A 15205-nucleotide genomic window follows, 5' to 3' on the forward strand; every position below is an offset into this window, starting at 1 on the left:
ACCCCTGTTCTTCGCTGCTCACAAGAGCAGAGGTACACCGGCACCTTTGTATTTTTTTTCCCCCTGAAATTCTGATTACATACAAGTATAATTATGTTGTTAATTTCTTTCAAGTTGAACCTAAATCAGATTTTAGTGAGTAACCTAGAATTGGATTTTGTTTCATTTCAAGATTTGTTGTTGATATTGTTGATGTTGTAGTTGTATGATTATGTGTTATTGATTGTGGATTTCGATTTTAACATTGCCCAAGTTTCTCTTTGAGTCCTCTTATGATTAGATCTGATTATAATTCTGTTTTGGTTAAATTACAATTGAAATAAGTTATTGAGTTGAGCTTTATTCTCTAAGTTAAGTTGTGTCTCTTAGTTTTTAACATAGTTGATTTGCAACCCATGTCCACCTTAACTTTGAGAAGGAAAAGAAAGATGCAAATTGAAACTCTTAACGCAACTGAGTTACATAAGCTTGCAGATCTCGACAAACAAAATGTTATTAGTATTATTAAATTTAGGCTTATGTGTATTGAGGAATAATTCCATTAATAGTTGCAATCTAGTTTATATATTAAGTTAGAAAGAGAATTAATTAGTCCTTATTAGTAATGTGAAGAGTACTTGAGTTAGTTTTATTAACTATGGTTTCGATTAATGAACTTGTGGTTAATAAAGTATTTTAGTTTGATAACTATAAACGGAATAAAATGATAAAGTCAGACTACTTCACTAGTGATTCACTAAAGTGTATTAGTGTGTGTGTGTTTAACTACATAAATCCAAGTAAGTTAAGATTTACTTTGAAGAAGTCCCACTTAGATAATGACATTGTTTTAATGAGATAAACTCGCTATGTATGACCATGAGTATGATATGTACTTGGTTTTATTACTGTTTATGTTAATAAGAACTCAACTTGGATTATATTTTGTTACTTATAATGAACCTATGATCGATGAAACTTGAGTCATGTGTTTTTGGTTTATTCTTGTTAGTTAATTTAACTGAGAGACTTAGTAATATTGTTGTGGATATTTGTTGACATGATTAATTACTACCAGTTGTGTTTATGTTGATTATTGGAATTTGAAAAGCATATATGTGTCGATTTGAAATATGTCTTTATAAGAGTTAGACGATTATGGTTATCTACGGGGGAAATGACTAGGTTGGATACAAGTTGCTAATTACTTTAATAGTCTTGATTATTGGAGGATGATTTGGATGGAGTATCATTGGGAATTATGAAGGAGATTATAATATTGGAATTGTTCTTCGATTGGTAAGGATTTGAGTGCAAGATAGAATTCAGTCTATTGAGGTTTATTTATGAGTCGAGCTAGCTTCATATTCTCAATATATTTGTTGGTAGCCAAATTATGTTCTCTAGTTCAGATTAGTCTAAGTTTGGTTATTGATTATCGAAGTTATTTTGAGGTGGTTGTTGGAGGATGGCTATGTAGACGTATATAATTCAAGATGACATGGGAAATCAAGTCATCATGCTTTGAGGTTTCGCATAATTGTTATGAGTGGATGTAACCTTTATGTTTGCAATATATTTAAATGCTCATGTGTGCGTTATATGAATATTAGATATCATATATCGTTTACAGTAATGCCCATGATCATAGATACATCTCTGTGAGTTAGTTGTGAATTGCTATTGGATTATTATAAAAGTATTCTTTTTGTTCAGTCATTGGAGTTTTTCGAAAATACTATATTTCTCAAAATATGATTTGGTATGATAACGAGGAAATGATTCAGATATGAGTTAAGACCAGATAAGGTCGAATATGGTGTTATGTTATGAGTATTGAGGTTTAAAGTATAAACCATTAAATATCTTATTTTATAAATATGAAAGTGAGGCATGAATAGGCACCCCGAGTTAGGGCGGGTAAAGTCCCTATTGGTTGCCTTCCAGGAGGGGCTAATCCCTGGCGTTATAGGACATGTCCGGGTAAGTCTTGCAAGCATAATAATAAAAGGCTGGGTGACGACCCTCACTAGTTTGGAGACAGCTGGTACTGCGTGGTACTCCTCTCCACTCGCGTTCATGCCAAACGATCGGATTTTGTGAAAATATAGTAATGAGTTGAAAGTTGATTAAATGAGAATATAAAAACGTGTCACTGTTGAGAGTCATCTTATTGAATTTTGTTACTATATGACTGATGAAGTATTATGGAACGTGGAATTTGGAAATGTAATATGTATGTTCAACAAGAATATTGCTGCTAAGTATGCTATGATTGGTGTGATTGTACTTATATTGATTGTGTGAGAGTCGTTTTCAAGTAAAAACCACCAAAGCATGTGTTACTCTTTGTTTACGGGTTAGTACTCAGCTTTGCTGATGTGTATATGTTGTTTTGTCATTTCTGTGGCCTGTCACTTGGTGGGTGGCAGTTTTCCTAAATGTTTCAGGTGAAGCCGAAAGTTAACCTTTGCAAGTTGAAGCTGATACAAGCTGGGTAGTATTATAGTTGCTATCGAAGTGAGGACGTTTGACTTTGTAATAGTTAGTTGTTTATTTTCTATAATCTATTTCTACATTTAAGAGTCGCTAGTTAGTGCTCCTGATTCTCTATTGGTTGTTGCTCCGCGAAAGCGTTGAGATTGTTGAGCTTTGGGATTTGGAAATATTTATAAATTGAAATTGCAACAGGTTCATATTATTTCTCGCTTTAGCGTTGTCCTATTTTCAAAGGAAACTCTGCCGGATTTTCTGTAGAAATTTATGAGAATAGAGTATGAGAATCAGAGCGTAGTTATAATAGTTAATTTATTTGAATAGAGTTGGGAATTGAGTTCCACACTCTCCGATGTTGTTCGGTGAGTGTGATGGTAATAGTCCGAGTTACCTCGACTAGAGTCTCTTTCGCTGTGCTTAATCCTTTGTAAGCTGGTGGGGAAATTCGGGCTGTTACAAGTGGTATCAGAGCTTGGTTAGTTTTTGGAGGCGCTGTGATCTCCATATCATAGCGTAAGGGTTGAAAATAGGTTTAATGGATTGACTAAAGAGTTCGGTATAAATGAATCAAGCCGTATGAGTGTTTGCGCTTACGCGTGTACTATATGAATCCATTTATTTAAATGGGTATGACTTTTGTGTATATTTGCTATTGTGTATATTATTATCTTGTTATGGCTTGATTGTTCATGATACTATTTTACTTAAAAGTGTGTATTTCGAGAAAACTTGTATGATTTGCTCAAGTAAATGAATTTCAAACGAGATCTCTGTCGATGAGATGATTGAAATCCAATGCCAACAATTTTGCCCTTTTTGTCTTTGCTCCTTGATATTGCGAGTCAAGTCGAAGTAGAGATTTTCTTTGCTCCTTGATTTCGCATATCAAGTTGAAGTAGAGAATCAGAAGATGATGGTAGAATGGAGGCTGGACGCATAATGTTCTTGCGAGCTTGAGATTTGGTTTTATGAAAATAATTATTTGTAAGTTTCGAGGACGAAACTTATTTTAAGGGTGGTAGAGTGTAATAGCCCTGTTTTTAAGAGTCTTTTATTTAAATGATAATTATAATATTAATTAATTATGTTTCGAAAATTCTTATTTTATTTGAGTTGGAGTATGAATTATTTTGTCGTGCTGTAATGTATTTATTTATTTAACTTTATGGAGTTATTATTATTATTATTATTATTATTATTATTATTATTATTATTATTATTATTATTATTATTATTATTATTATTATTATTATTATTAGTAATTCATATATTAAGTTTTATGTGAATTAGTTTAGTTGTACTTTTCCCAAAATAGAAACCAAAACCAAACCCTTGGTCCCATTTGTTTTGTCGGTCAAATAAGTAACCAAATACCCCCCCCCTTGTTATTTTGGCGGTTTAATGAAACCAAAACTAATCCCTCATTCCTTTCTCTCTCTCCCGTGCCTCTAACCCCATGAAACCCCAACCCCAAAACTAAAAACCCAAAACCCAATTGAGGAAACCCGAAAAACCTCTTCTCGCTCACCTTCGCCTGCGTGTCGCCGGCGATTCCTTCCAGGCTTTGCCGGAGTTTCCCCCCTGCTGCTCGTCGGAGCCTCGTCGCCTGCCTGCTACAACTCGCTGTTTCTTCTCTCTCTTCTCCGTTCTCTGTAGCGCAAGGCGGTCGTGGTGTTGCGGTGTTGTTGTTGCTGCCGCCGTGCGTGCGCTGCAAGCTGTCGTGGCTCGACGCCACGATTCTCTCTCCTCTGCCGCTCGTCGATGCCCGTCGCCGTGTAGAAGCTTCGAAACCCCTAACCCTGTTCTTCGCTGCTCACAAGAGCAGAGGTACACCGGCACCTTTGTATTTTTTTTCCCCCTGAAATTCTGATTACATACAAGTATAATTATGTTGTTAATTTCTTTCAAGTTGAACCTAAATCAGATTTTAGTGAGTAACCTAGAATTGGATTTTGTTTCATTTCAAGATTTGTTGTTGATATTGTTGATGTTGTAGTTGTATGATTATGTGTTATTGATTGTGGATTTCGATTTTAACATTGCCCAAGTTTCTCTTTGAGTCCTCTTATGATTAGATCTGATTATAATTCTGTTTTGGTTAAATTACAATTGAAATAAGTTATTGAGTTGAGCTTTATTCTCTAAGTTGAGTTGTGTCTCTTAGTTTTTAACATAGTTGATTTGCAACCCATGTCCACCTTAACTTTGAGAAGGAAAAGAAAGATGCAAATTGAAACTCTTAACGCAACTGAGTTACATAAGCTTGCAGATCTCGAAACAAAATGTTATTAGTATTATTAAATTTAGGCTTATGTGTATTGAGGAATAATTCCATTAATAGTTGCAATCTAGTTTATATATTAAGTTAGAAAGAGAATTAATTAGTCCTTATTAGTAATGTGAAGAGTACTTGAGTTAGTTTTATTAACTATGGTTTCGATTAATGAACTTGTGGTTAATAAAGTATTTTATTTGATAACTATAAACGGAATAAAATGATAAAGTCAGACTACTTCACTAGTGATTCACTAAAGTGTATTAGTGTGTGTGTGTTTAACTACATAAATCCAAGTAAGTTAAGATTTACTTTGAGAAGTCCCACTTAGATAATGACATTGTTTTAATGAAAAACTCGCTATGTATGACCATGAGTATATATGTACTTGGTTTTATTACTGTTTATGTTAATAAGAACTCAACTTGGATTATATTTGTTACTTATAATGAACATATGATCGATGAAACTTGAGTCATGTGTTTTGTTTATTCTTGTTAGTTAATTTAACTGAGAGACTGTAATATTGTTGTGGATATTTGTTGACATGATTAATTACTACCAGTTGTGTTTATGTTGATTATTGGAATTTGAAAAGCATATATGTGTCGATTTGAAATATGTCTTTATAAGAGTTAGACGATTATGGTTATCTACGGGGGAAATGACTAGGTTGGATACAAGTTGCTAATTACTTTAATAGTCTTGATTATTGGAGGATGATTTGGATGGAGTATCATTGGGAATTATGAAGGAGATTATAATATTGGAATTGTTCTTCGATTGGTAAGGATTTGAGTGCAAGATAGAATTCAGTCTATTGAGGTTTATTTATGAGTCGAGCTAGCTTCATATTCTCAATATATTTGTGGTAGCCAAATTATGTTCTCTAGTTCAGATTAGTCTAAGTTTGGTTATTGATTATCGAAGTTATTTTGAGGTGTGTTGGAGGATGGCTATGTAGACGTATATAATTCAAGATGACATGGGAAATCAAGTCATCATGCTTTGAGGTTTCGCATAATTGTTATAGAGTGGATGTAACCTTTATGTTTAGCAATATATTTAAATGCTCATGTGTGCATTATATGAATATTAGATATCATATATCGTTTACAGTAATGCCCATGATCATAGATACATCTCTGTGAGTTAGTTGTGAATTGCTATTGGATTATTATAAAAGTATTCTTTTTGTTCAGTCATTGGAGTTTTCGAAAATACTATTTTCTCAAAATATGATTTAGTATGATAACGAGGAAATGATTCAGATATGAGTTAAGACCAGATAAGGTCGAATATGGTGTTATGTTATGAGTATTGAGGTTTAAAGTATAAACCATTAAATATCTTATTTTATAAATATGAAAGTGAGGCATGAATAGGCACCCCGAGTTAGGGCGGGTAAAGTCCCTATTGGTTGCCTTCCAGGAGGGCTAATCCCTGGCGTTATAGGACATGTCCGGGTAAGTCTTGCAAGCATAATAATAAAAGGCTGGTGACGACCCTCACTAGTTTGGAGACAGCTGGTACTGCGTGTACCCCTCCACTCGCGTTCATGCCAAACGATCGGATTTTGTGAAAATATAGTAATTGAGTTGAAAGATTGATTAAATGAGAAATAAAAACGTGTCACTGTTGAGAGTCATCTTATTGAATTTTGTTACTATATGACTGATGAAGTATTATGGAACGTGGAATTTGGAAATGTAATATGTATGTTCAACAAGAATATTGCTGCTAAGTATGCTATGATTGGTGTGATTGTACTTATATTGATTGTGTGAGAGTCGTTTTCAAGTAAAAACCACCAAAGCATGTGTTACTCTTGTTTACGGTTAGTACTCAGCTTTGCTGATGTGTATATTTTGTTTTGTCATTTCTGTGGCCTGTCACTTGGTGGGTGGCAGTTTTCCTAAATGTTTCAGGGTGAAGCCGAAAGTTAACCTTTGCAAGTTGAAGCTGATACAAGCTGGAGTAGTATTATAGTTGCTATCGAAGTGAGGACTTTTGACTTTGTAATAGTTAGTTGTTTATTTCTATAATCTATTTACATTTAAGAGTCGCTAGTTAGTGCTCCTGATTCTCTATTGGTTGTTGCTCCGCGAAAGCGTTGAGATTGTTGAGCTTTGGGATTTGGAAATATTTTATAAATTGAAATTGCAACAGGTTCATATTATTTCTCGCTTTAGCGTTGTCCTATTTTCAAAGGAAACTCTGCCGGATTTTCTGTAGAAATTTATGAGAATAGAGTATGAGAATCAGAGCGTAGTTATAATAGTTAATTTATTTGAATAGAGTTGGGAATTGAGTTCCACACCTCCGATGTTGTTCGGTGAGTGTGATGGTAATAGTCCGAGTTACCTCGACTAGAGTCTCTTTCGCTGTGCTTAATCCTTTGTAAGCTGGTGGGGAAATTCGGGCTGTTACAATGCAAGTGAAAAAAAATTTGTAACTGTGATCTGTGTGCAAGTAGCAGCGTTACTATAATATTTATTGAGAAGAATTTTTTTGTAAAATTTTTTTTTTTTTTTTTTGAAGTGTGCTTGTGACAAAGAATTTGTAATGAATGTGTGCAAAGTATGATGGTTTCTGTTGAACCCTAGTTTTGATGATGACAAAGAAACAAAGATGCAAACTAAGTAGTGAACTAATGAGTTTCTTAAGTGTATGATTTTCTAAGGTATCATTGAAAGGAACAAAGAGAATACTAAGTCAAGGAAGAAGTCAAGAAAGGAATTCGAAGACTAAGTGAAGATGTTTCCCAAAAGTGATACTGGAGCAGCATTGGAACAAGAAGAATAAAGCAAGGCGGTTTTATTTTCTAGTTCCATTGTAAAAGGAACAAGTAAGGATGGTAAGGAACATTGGTAGTCTTATTTGAGAATGAGAGTTTGTTCCTTTCTAAGGAAAAAACTAAATGGCACTAAACGAATCTGTTAAAGGAACTTAACAAATTAAAGGAACTAGACTTAGGGTTGAAACAGTATAATGGTTCGATTGTAATATTGAGTAAGTCATGCCTAAATAATAGGTAACGTTTGTTTAAGTAAAAAGTTTTTAGAAAATGTTTTTAGGAAAAGATTTTGTTTTTCGAAAAAGATAAGAAAATATTATCCGGTTTTTAAGAGATTTTAATTAAAAGATAATATTTTCTTAAAGATTAAAAATTCAGTTTATATAAATCTGTTTTTAAAGTTAACTGATTTTCGGATAAAGCTCAAGAAACTCCTAATCTTTAGGAGATGGCTAAAATTCCACGTCAAAAGAGATCATGGGATCATGGGATGATAGGAAGTGTTCTTAGGGAAGGAAATCATGGGTAATGGATTTAACATGAACATGATTTTAATTCCCACGTTCTATGTGTTTGTCACTATAAATATTGAAGTCTAAATAAGTTCCAAAGTGTGTCTGACTAAGTAATTAAGTGAGTTTGACTAATTAAGTGTCAGTGCCTTCATTCTCTCATAATAGCCATTTGTTCTTTGCTTCTTACTCTAATTCCACTAAGCTTATTTCGATCAATTGTATTTTGGTTTTTGGGGTAAGGGAACTTTGAGTGAAGTTCTGTAAGAAGAAGCTTTGAGTAAGCTTGTAGAGTGAGAAAACTTCGAGTGAAGTTGAGAGGAACTACTGTTAAGGGAACAGTGGCTCAGGAACTTGAGTTTAGGAACTCAAGGTGTGGCTCGAGTTAAAATTAGGTTGTAACAAAGTTGTTTGGCCTAATTAGTGAAAGAGTTGAGTTTAAAATCCCTAGTGGTCGAGGTTGTTTCTTCTTGTTGGGCCCAAGAAGTTTTTCCTCGTAAAAATCCCTTGTGTTCTCTAGCTTGTTTATTCGTTTAAGTTTTAAATTTCCGCAAAAATTACGTTTATTTCTACACCTACAATTCACCCCCCTCTTGTAGTGTTCCTAGGGAAATAACAATTGGTATCAGACTAGAACTCACGTAAGATAGGAAACCCTATTGAGAAAAAGATCCAAGGAACAATGAATACCACCGAGAAACTTGAGAAGGTTATTCCACTCAAAGGCCTCCTATGTTCAATGGGAAGTACTACAACTACTGGAAGAACTGAGATATTCATCAAAGCTGAAAACATAGGTATGGAGAGTCATTGAAGTTGGTGATTTCGAAGTCACAACTACAAATGACAAAAATGAGGTAACTCTAAAACCCCTCTCTGATTATGACAAACTGATTTTGAAAAAATGGAAGTAAATGCCATGGCTATTAAACTGTTGCATTGTGGACTTGGACCCCATGAACATAATAGGATCATGGGATGCAAATCCGCAAAGCAAATATGGGATTTACTAGAAGTAACCCATGAAGGAACTAATGAAGTTAAAAGATCAAAAATTGATTTACTTATGAATCAATATGAACTGTTCTGCATGAAATCTAAGGAAAGCATCGAGACATGTTTACTCGTTTTACTAACATTATTAATGAGTTGGCTTCTCTTGGAAAGTTTATTTCATCTGAGGAACAGGTTCGAAAGGTTCTTAGGAGTCTTCCAAGGACAGATGGATGGCTAAAGTCACTGCTCTTCAAGAAACAAAAGACTTCACTAAGTTCAACTTAGAACAGCTGGCAGGGTCACTTATGACTCATGAGCTTCACCTTGATACTGAATATGGTGAAAGCTCCAAATCAAAATCAATTGCTCTCAAAGCAGATGATGAAGATGATTCGGATCAGAAGAAGAAGAAGCAGCCCTCATGGTTCGAAAATTTCGAAAGATGTATAGGAACATGAAGAATGGAAACTTCAAAGGTAAAACTAAGAAATTTTCTAACAAAGCTGCTTGTCATAAATGTGGTAGTACAGATCACTTCATCAAGGAATGTCCTCTTTGGGAAAATGACAAAACCAAAGAAAGGAACAAGGAACGCTTTGCTGAAAGGAACAAAGAATCAAAGCACCTTTCTCTAAGGCAAATGTGCGCAAAGCTATGATAGCTGCTTGGGGAGATTCAGAGACGGAAGAAGAAGAGGAACAACAACTGAAGAAACAGCAAACCTTTGCCTCATGGCAAACATGACGAAAAAGAAGATGAAGAAAAAGTTGAGGTAAGTCAACATGGTCTTGAGTCAGACTTAGATGTAAAACTAGGCCTGAAATATATGATCTTCTTTATGATGCAATTCTTGAATGTAGAGATGAACGTGAAAAACGTGAACAAACGGAACAAGCCTTAAAGTCTGCAAGGAACACATAGAATGGCTTAAGAAAATGAGAACTAGTTTGAAACAAGATTCTTTATTTATTTGATAAAAACTTAAAAATCAAAGTATTATGAAAGTTTGAAAAATGAAAATTATCTAATTAATTTAGAGATTTCACACTTGAAGGATTTGTCCCTGTTCTGAGTTCCTTTGATATAAGATCAACCCTTTGAAAGGATACAGATCTGAGATTGAAAATTTGAATAAAGAGAAAAATTATTTTAAAGGAACAGATCTGTAATCTTAAAAAGGAACTGGTTGTCGCAAGGAACAGAGGCAAAATCATGAGTTTCCTAAGTGGATTGAGAAACCACAGACCAAAAGGAAAGAAGGTCTTGGTTTTGAAAACTACAAGAAAAGGAACAAGACAAAGAAATATGTTGATCTACCTAGTGATAATTTTGTATGTATTGTGGAAGGTAGGTCATTACATAAATCAATGTCAACTAAAATCTGAGATGATTGGAAAAATGTGAAATAAGTAAGAAAAAATGGGTTGTCAAAACAAATCCTAGTCAAGAACAGGAACCCACGAAAGATGGGGTTCCTACAACTAACAACTAGTTGATTTTTGCAGGTTGGAGTGAGGGGGAACAACACATGGTATCTCGATAGTGGTTGTTCCAAGCACATGACAGGAGACAAAACTAAGTTTCTCTCACTCACAACCTATGAAGGTGGAATGTAACATTTGGTGATAATAAGAAAGGTAACATAGTTGCCATGGGTAAGGTTGGTAAGTCACCATACACTCCATTGAAAATGTATTTTTAGTTGAAGGTCTAAAACATAATCTATTAAGTATTTCTCAATTCTGTGACAAGGAAATACTGTAAAATTTGATAAGAAAAATGCTTGATCATCAACATTAAAACTAAGAAGGTTATATTGGAAGGAACAAGGAAAGGGAACACATACATTGTGGATCTGGACCTTGTTCCTCAAATCAATTTAACTTGTCTTAGTGTTATTGAAGATGATTCACTTCTTTGGCACAAGCGTCTAGGACATGCTAGCTTTTCATTACTTGAGAAACTTAGATCAAAAGATCTTGTTTTAGGATTACCATCCATAAAATTTCATATTGATCAAGTTTGTGATGCATGTGCACGAGGTAAGCAAGTAAGATCCTCTTTCAAATCTAAAACGATTGTAAGTACCACTAAACCATTAGAATTAATTCATATGGACTTATGTGGACCATGAGAATTCAAAGCAGAAGTGGAAAGAGGTATGTACTTGTATTATTGTAGATGACTACTCTAGGTATCACTTGGGTTATTTTTCTCTTAGTAAAGATGAAACTTATGATGAGTTCCTTGTCTTTGCTAAAAGAGTTCAAAACTTAAGTGGTCATAAAATAATGCACATTAGATCAGATCATGGCAAAGAATTGATTATAAATTTGATGACTTAAGCAGAGATAATGGCCTAGATCATAATTTTTCTGCCCCTAGAACACCACAACAAAATGGTGTTGTAGAAAGGAAAAATAGAACTTTGGAGGAAATGTCTAGAACCATGTTAATTGCTAGTGAACTTCCAAGGAACTTTTGGGCTGAAGCTGTTAATACTGCTTGTCACATAATAATCGTGCCATGATGAGACCTATCATTAAAAAACTCCTTATGAACTTTATTTGGAAAGAAACCATATCACTATTTTAGAACATTTGGTGCAAATGTTTGTGCATAATAATGGAAAAGATAATCTTGGAAAATTTGATGCAAGGAGTGATGAAGCAATATTTTTAGGATACTCTCACATAGTAAAGCTTATAGAGTATATAACAAGAGAACTATGTGTGTTGAAGAAAAGTATTCACGTAATCTTTGATGAATCTGACAAATACAATCCAAGCATACAGGTTGATGACTATGAGATTGGGTTGGTACAACCAAGAGACAAAAATGCATATTCAACTGAAGAAGAAAAAGTAAAAGAGGAAAGGAACGAAGAAATTGGAGATAATCGCATCGATGATGTTCGTGTTCCTCAAGGAGAAGAAGACGTTCTTGTTCCTCAAGATGAAGGAACATAGTCTACCGAGGCTAACAGAGGAACAACTGATCACAGTTCCTCATCTACTCAAGGAACTCATGAGGAACAACATGTTCCTATAAGAGAGTTTCAACCAAAACCTTGGAAACAACAAAAGTCACATCCAATGGAACTCATAATCAGCGACATATCCAAAGGTACGCAAACTAGATCTCAGTTAAGGAATTTTTGTGCATTTCATGCATTCCTATCAATGATGGAACCAAGAAATCATGAAGAAGCCCTAACTGACTCTGATTGGATCACTGCTATGCAAGCTGAATTAAATGAGTTCGAAAGAAACAAGGTATGGCATCTAGTTCCCTCTTCTAAACAACAAAAAGTAATTAGCTTAAAATGGGTGTTTAGAAACAAACTAGATGAATATGGAATCATTGTCAGAAACAAAGCTAGACTTGTAGTAAAAGGTTACAATCAACAAGAAGGAATAGACTATGAAGAATCCTTTGCTCCTGTAGCTAGATTAGAAGCCATTAGCATTCTAATTGCATTTGCTGCTTACATGGGATTTAAATTATATCAAATGGATGTTAAGTGTGCATTTATAAATCGCTATCTAAACACTAGTACTAAGTTGGTCTAAGGTAACATGTATAGGGTAACACTTTTTAAAATTCAAGTTTCTCGAATATGTATGTAACACCTTGGTAGCACTTTATTAATATGTAACACTTAATGTAACACTTTTTCTATAAGTAACATTTTCATGTAGCACTTTTTTAATTGAGTAACATTTTGATGTAACACTTTATAAAATGTAACACTTTTAAGTAACACTTTTATGTTTGTAACACATTTAAAGTAACACTTTTGAATAGGTTTCTTTTAAGAGTATAAGTATTTTTCTTTTTGAAAATTAGTAAAGTAAAGTTTTTATAATTAATTTATTTTAGGGGAGTAATACAAATTTTATGTTTGGCACTTTATTAGCCGCCAAACACAATAAATCCAAAACTTAAAGCATTGGTATATTGACAAATTACGTAAGGCGCTCTGTAAGTGTAATACTCCGATTCTTAACAGCATTTTATTTAGCATTAATTATAATTATTAAGCTAATTATATTTTAAATATCCTTATTTTATTTGGGTTAGCGTATAAATATATTTTTTTGCGGTGGTTATAATATATTTACATACAAATTCTATGAAGTTATTAATATTATTTTATATTTTTTATTTCGTGTGCAATTGGTTGAGCAGTATTTTACCAAAATAGGAAGTCAATGTCGTTTACTCCTTTATTTTCTTTTCCTAGTCGATTAATTTGGGAAAAAAAACCCTAAACCCATCTCTATTTCTCTCACCCCAACTCCTTTCCTTCCCCGTGAAAACCCCAACCCGAGCCCGCTCTCTCTTTCTTTGATCCCTTGCGCTGCTGCCCCGTCAGCCACCCCTTGCGGGTGTCCCGTTTTCCCCGGCGCTTGCCGTGTTGTCGTTTCCCCCTCGCGCGGTGTTTTTGACGTGCTTCTGTCCCCTGCTCGCGTCTTCTATGTCCTCTTCGTGGTGACTTTTCCTCAAAACATGCAACAGGTGAATCTACCTGCTCAATATCTTCAAATTCATTCTTAATTTTTATTCACCTTTATCTCTCGGTCATTAATTCGTGCCTGATTTTTACTTATAATTTTATTTTATAGGGTTCAGGATCAAAGACCCAAGTCACTTGGGAAGATCAGCAGAATATTAACAAGTTCAGTAAACTTAATAATCGATTTCATGAGCTTGAAGATGAGATTAAATTCGCCAAGGTATCTCTCTCTTACTTAGTCTTCAATTTCTCCCTTTTTTTTAGTTTATTGGGTTATTTTGTATTTTAGGTTTTCGATGTTTGGAATTAATATTACCGGGTGGTGGGTATTTAATTTGGATTAGTGTTTTCTGGTTCATAATTGGTTGAATGATGATTGGTTGTTTTTTAGTTTCATGGAATAATCTTGATGTTTTGTGGGTTTGTTAGTTGATGTAATTCGAATGCGTGAGAAGATGAGGGTGCACCTGTCAGTGCCGAGCTCATTGAAGTAAGGAACTTGGATTTTGATCTAGGGTTTGAAAGATTAGTCACTTTTGGTTATGTAATTAACACTATAAAGTGTACTAACACAATGTGGAAAATTGAACATTTAATTTTCTCAGCAAGTTTCAACTTTAAGATCAGGCAAGGATGAATCTGATGGATTGAAAGGTGCATAAGTTTTTATGTGATGGTCAGATCTTTTTGGGAAAAATTAATCTTGATAGAAGTAGAATTATTTACTCAGACTGGTTTTAGTTTGAAAACTTATTGATTTAAAGTTATTCGATGGAGGATTTGTCGGAGACCACATTTTCCAGGTAAACATACAACTCAAAAATGTTTAGTTCCTAGGACGAATTGGCTAAATTATGCTCCTGAATTTGTCCATTCCCATCGGCGTTCAATCCTCATCGTTCATCAATTTTTTTGTTCAAAGTTCCAATGAATCGTTCATGTTCAACCTCCCATCAGTTCCAACGCAATTGGGAAGCTGTAAATTTAGACAATTTGACAACGAAAATTGGTAAATGTCATTAGAAGTCTTATGATCAGCAGGTCTGTCTCAAATTATTGTCTTTTTTCCCATGAATTTTGTAAATTTCGATCTGATTTTTCGAATTACCATTGAATTATGTCTTTATTCCATTTTGAAGACTGTGTCTAGTATACATGATACGTTGATCGCATCAACATGTCTGTAACTAATCGTATTATTCGTCGGTCGCCGCAAGCTAGCGGCCCTGCCCTATGCTTTCTTCCTCTCTCTTATGCTGTTGTCTCTGTTGGTACTACCCTTTCTGATATCTCTTTTAATTTAACTTATTTTCATCTTCAGTACAGGATATTATCATCAGCTTCATTGCAAATTATAGGTATAATTGCAAGTATTTCGATTGATTTATTACATGGATGTTGAGAAATGAGTTCTGAAAATATGATTGAAACATAAAAATGATGGGGTTGCTAATGTTCATGGCTGATTTATTATTGGTGCTACTCGATTGAAATAATCCTGATTCTAGCTACTTTCTTCTATGCATCTTCAAGTTTTGGAAATATATGCCCATTCAATCATGCAACCAGGAATTTGATTCAGTTATATCATGACGTTTTTGATTGAGCTATATCAACTCCAGATTATGTTG

General features: G+C 34.1%; 1 long non-coding RNA gene across 1 annotated transcript; it reads left to right on the top strand.

The window, feature by feature from the left end:
- The first annotated feature begins 13534 nt into the window (after window positions 1–13534).
- Window positions 13535–14112, top strand: LOC130589611 (uncharacterized). The gene is made up of 3 exons (XR_008967159.1): window positions 13535–13576; window positions 13684–13794; window positions 14004–14112. It is a non-coding gene; the product is annotated as an uncharacterized LOC130589611 (long non-coding RNA).
- Window positions 14113–15205: the final 1093 nt, after the last annotated feature.

The sequence above is a fragment of the Beta vulgaris genome, chromosome 8 (genome assembly GCF_026745355.1).
Source record: "Beta vulgaris subsp. vulgaris cultivar EL10 chromosome 8, EL10.2, whole genome shotgun sequence".
In the NCBI taxonomy this organism is placed as follows: Eukaryota; Viridiplantae; Streptophyta; class Magnoliopsida; order Caryophyllales; family Amaranthaceae; genus Beta; species Beta vulgaris.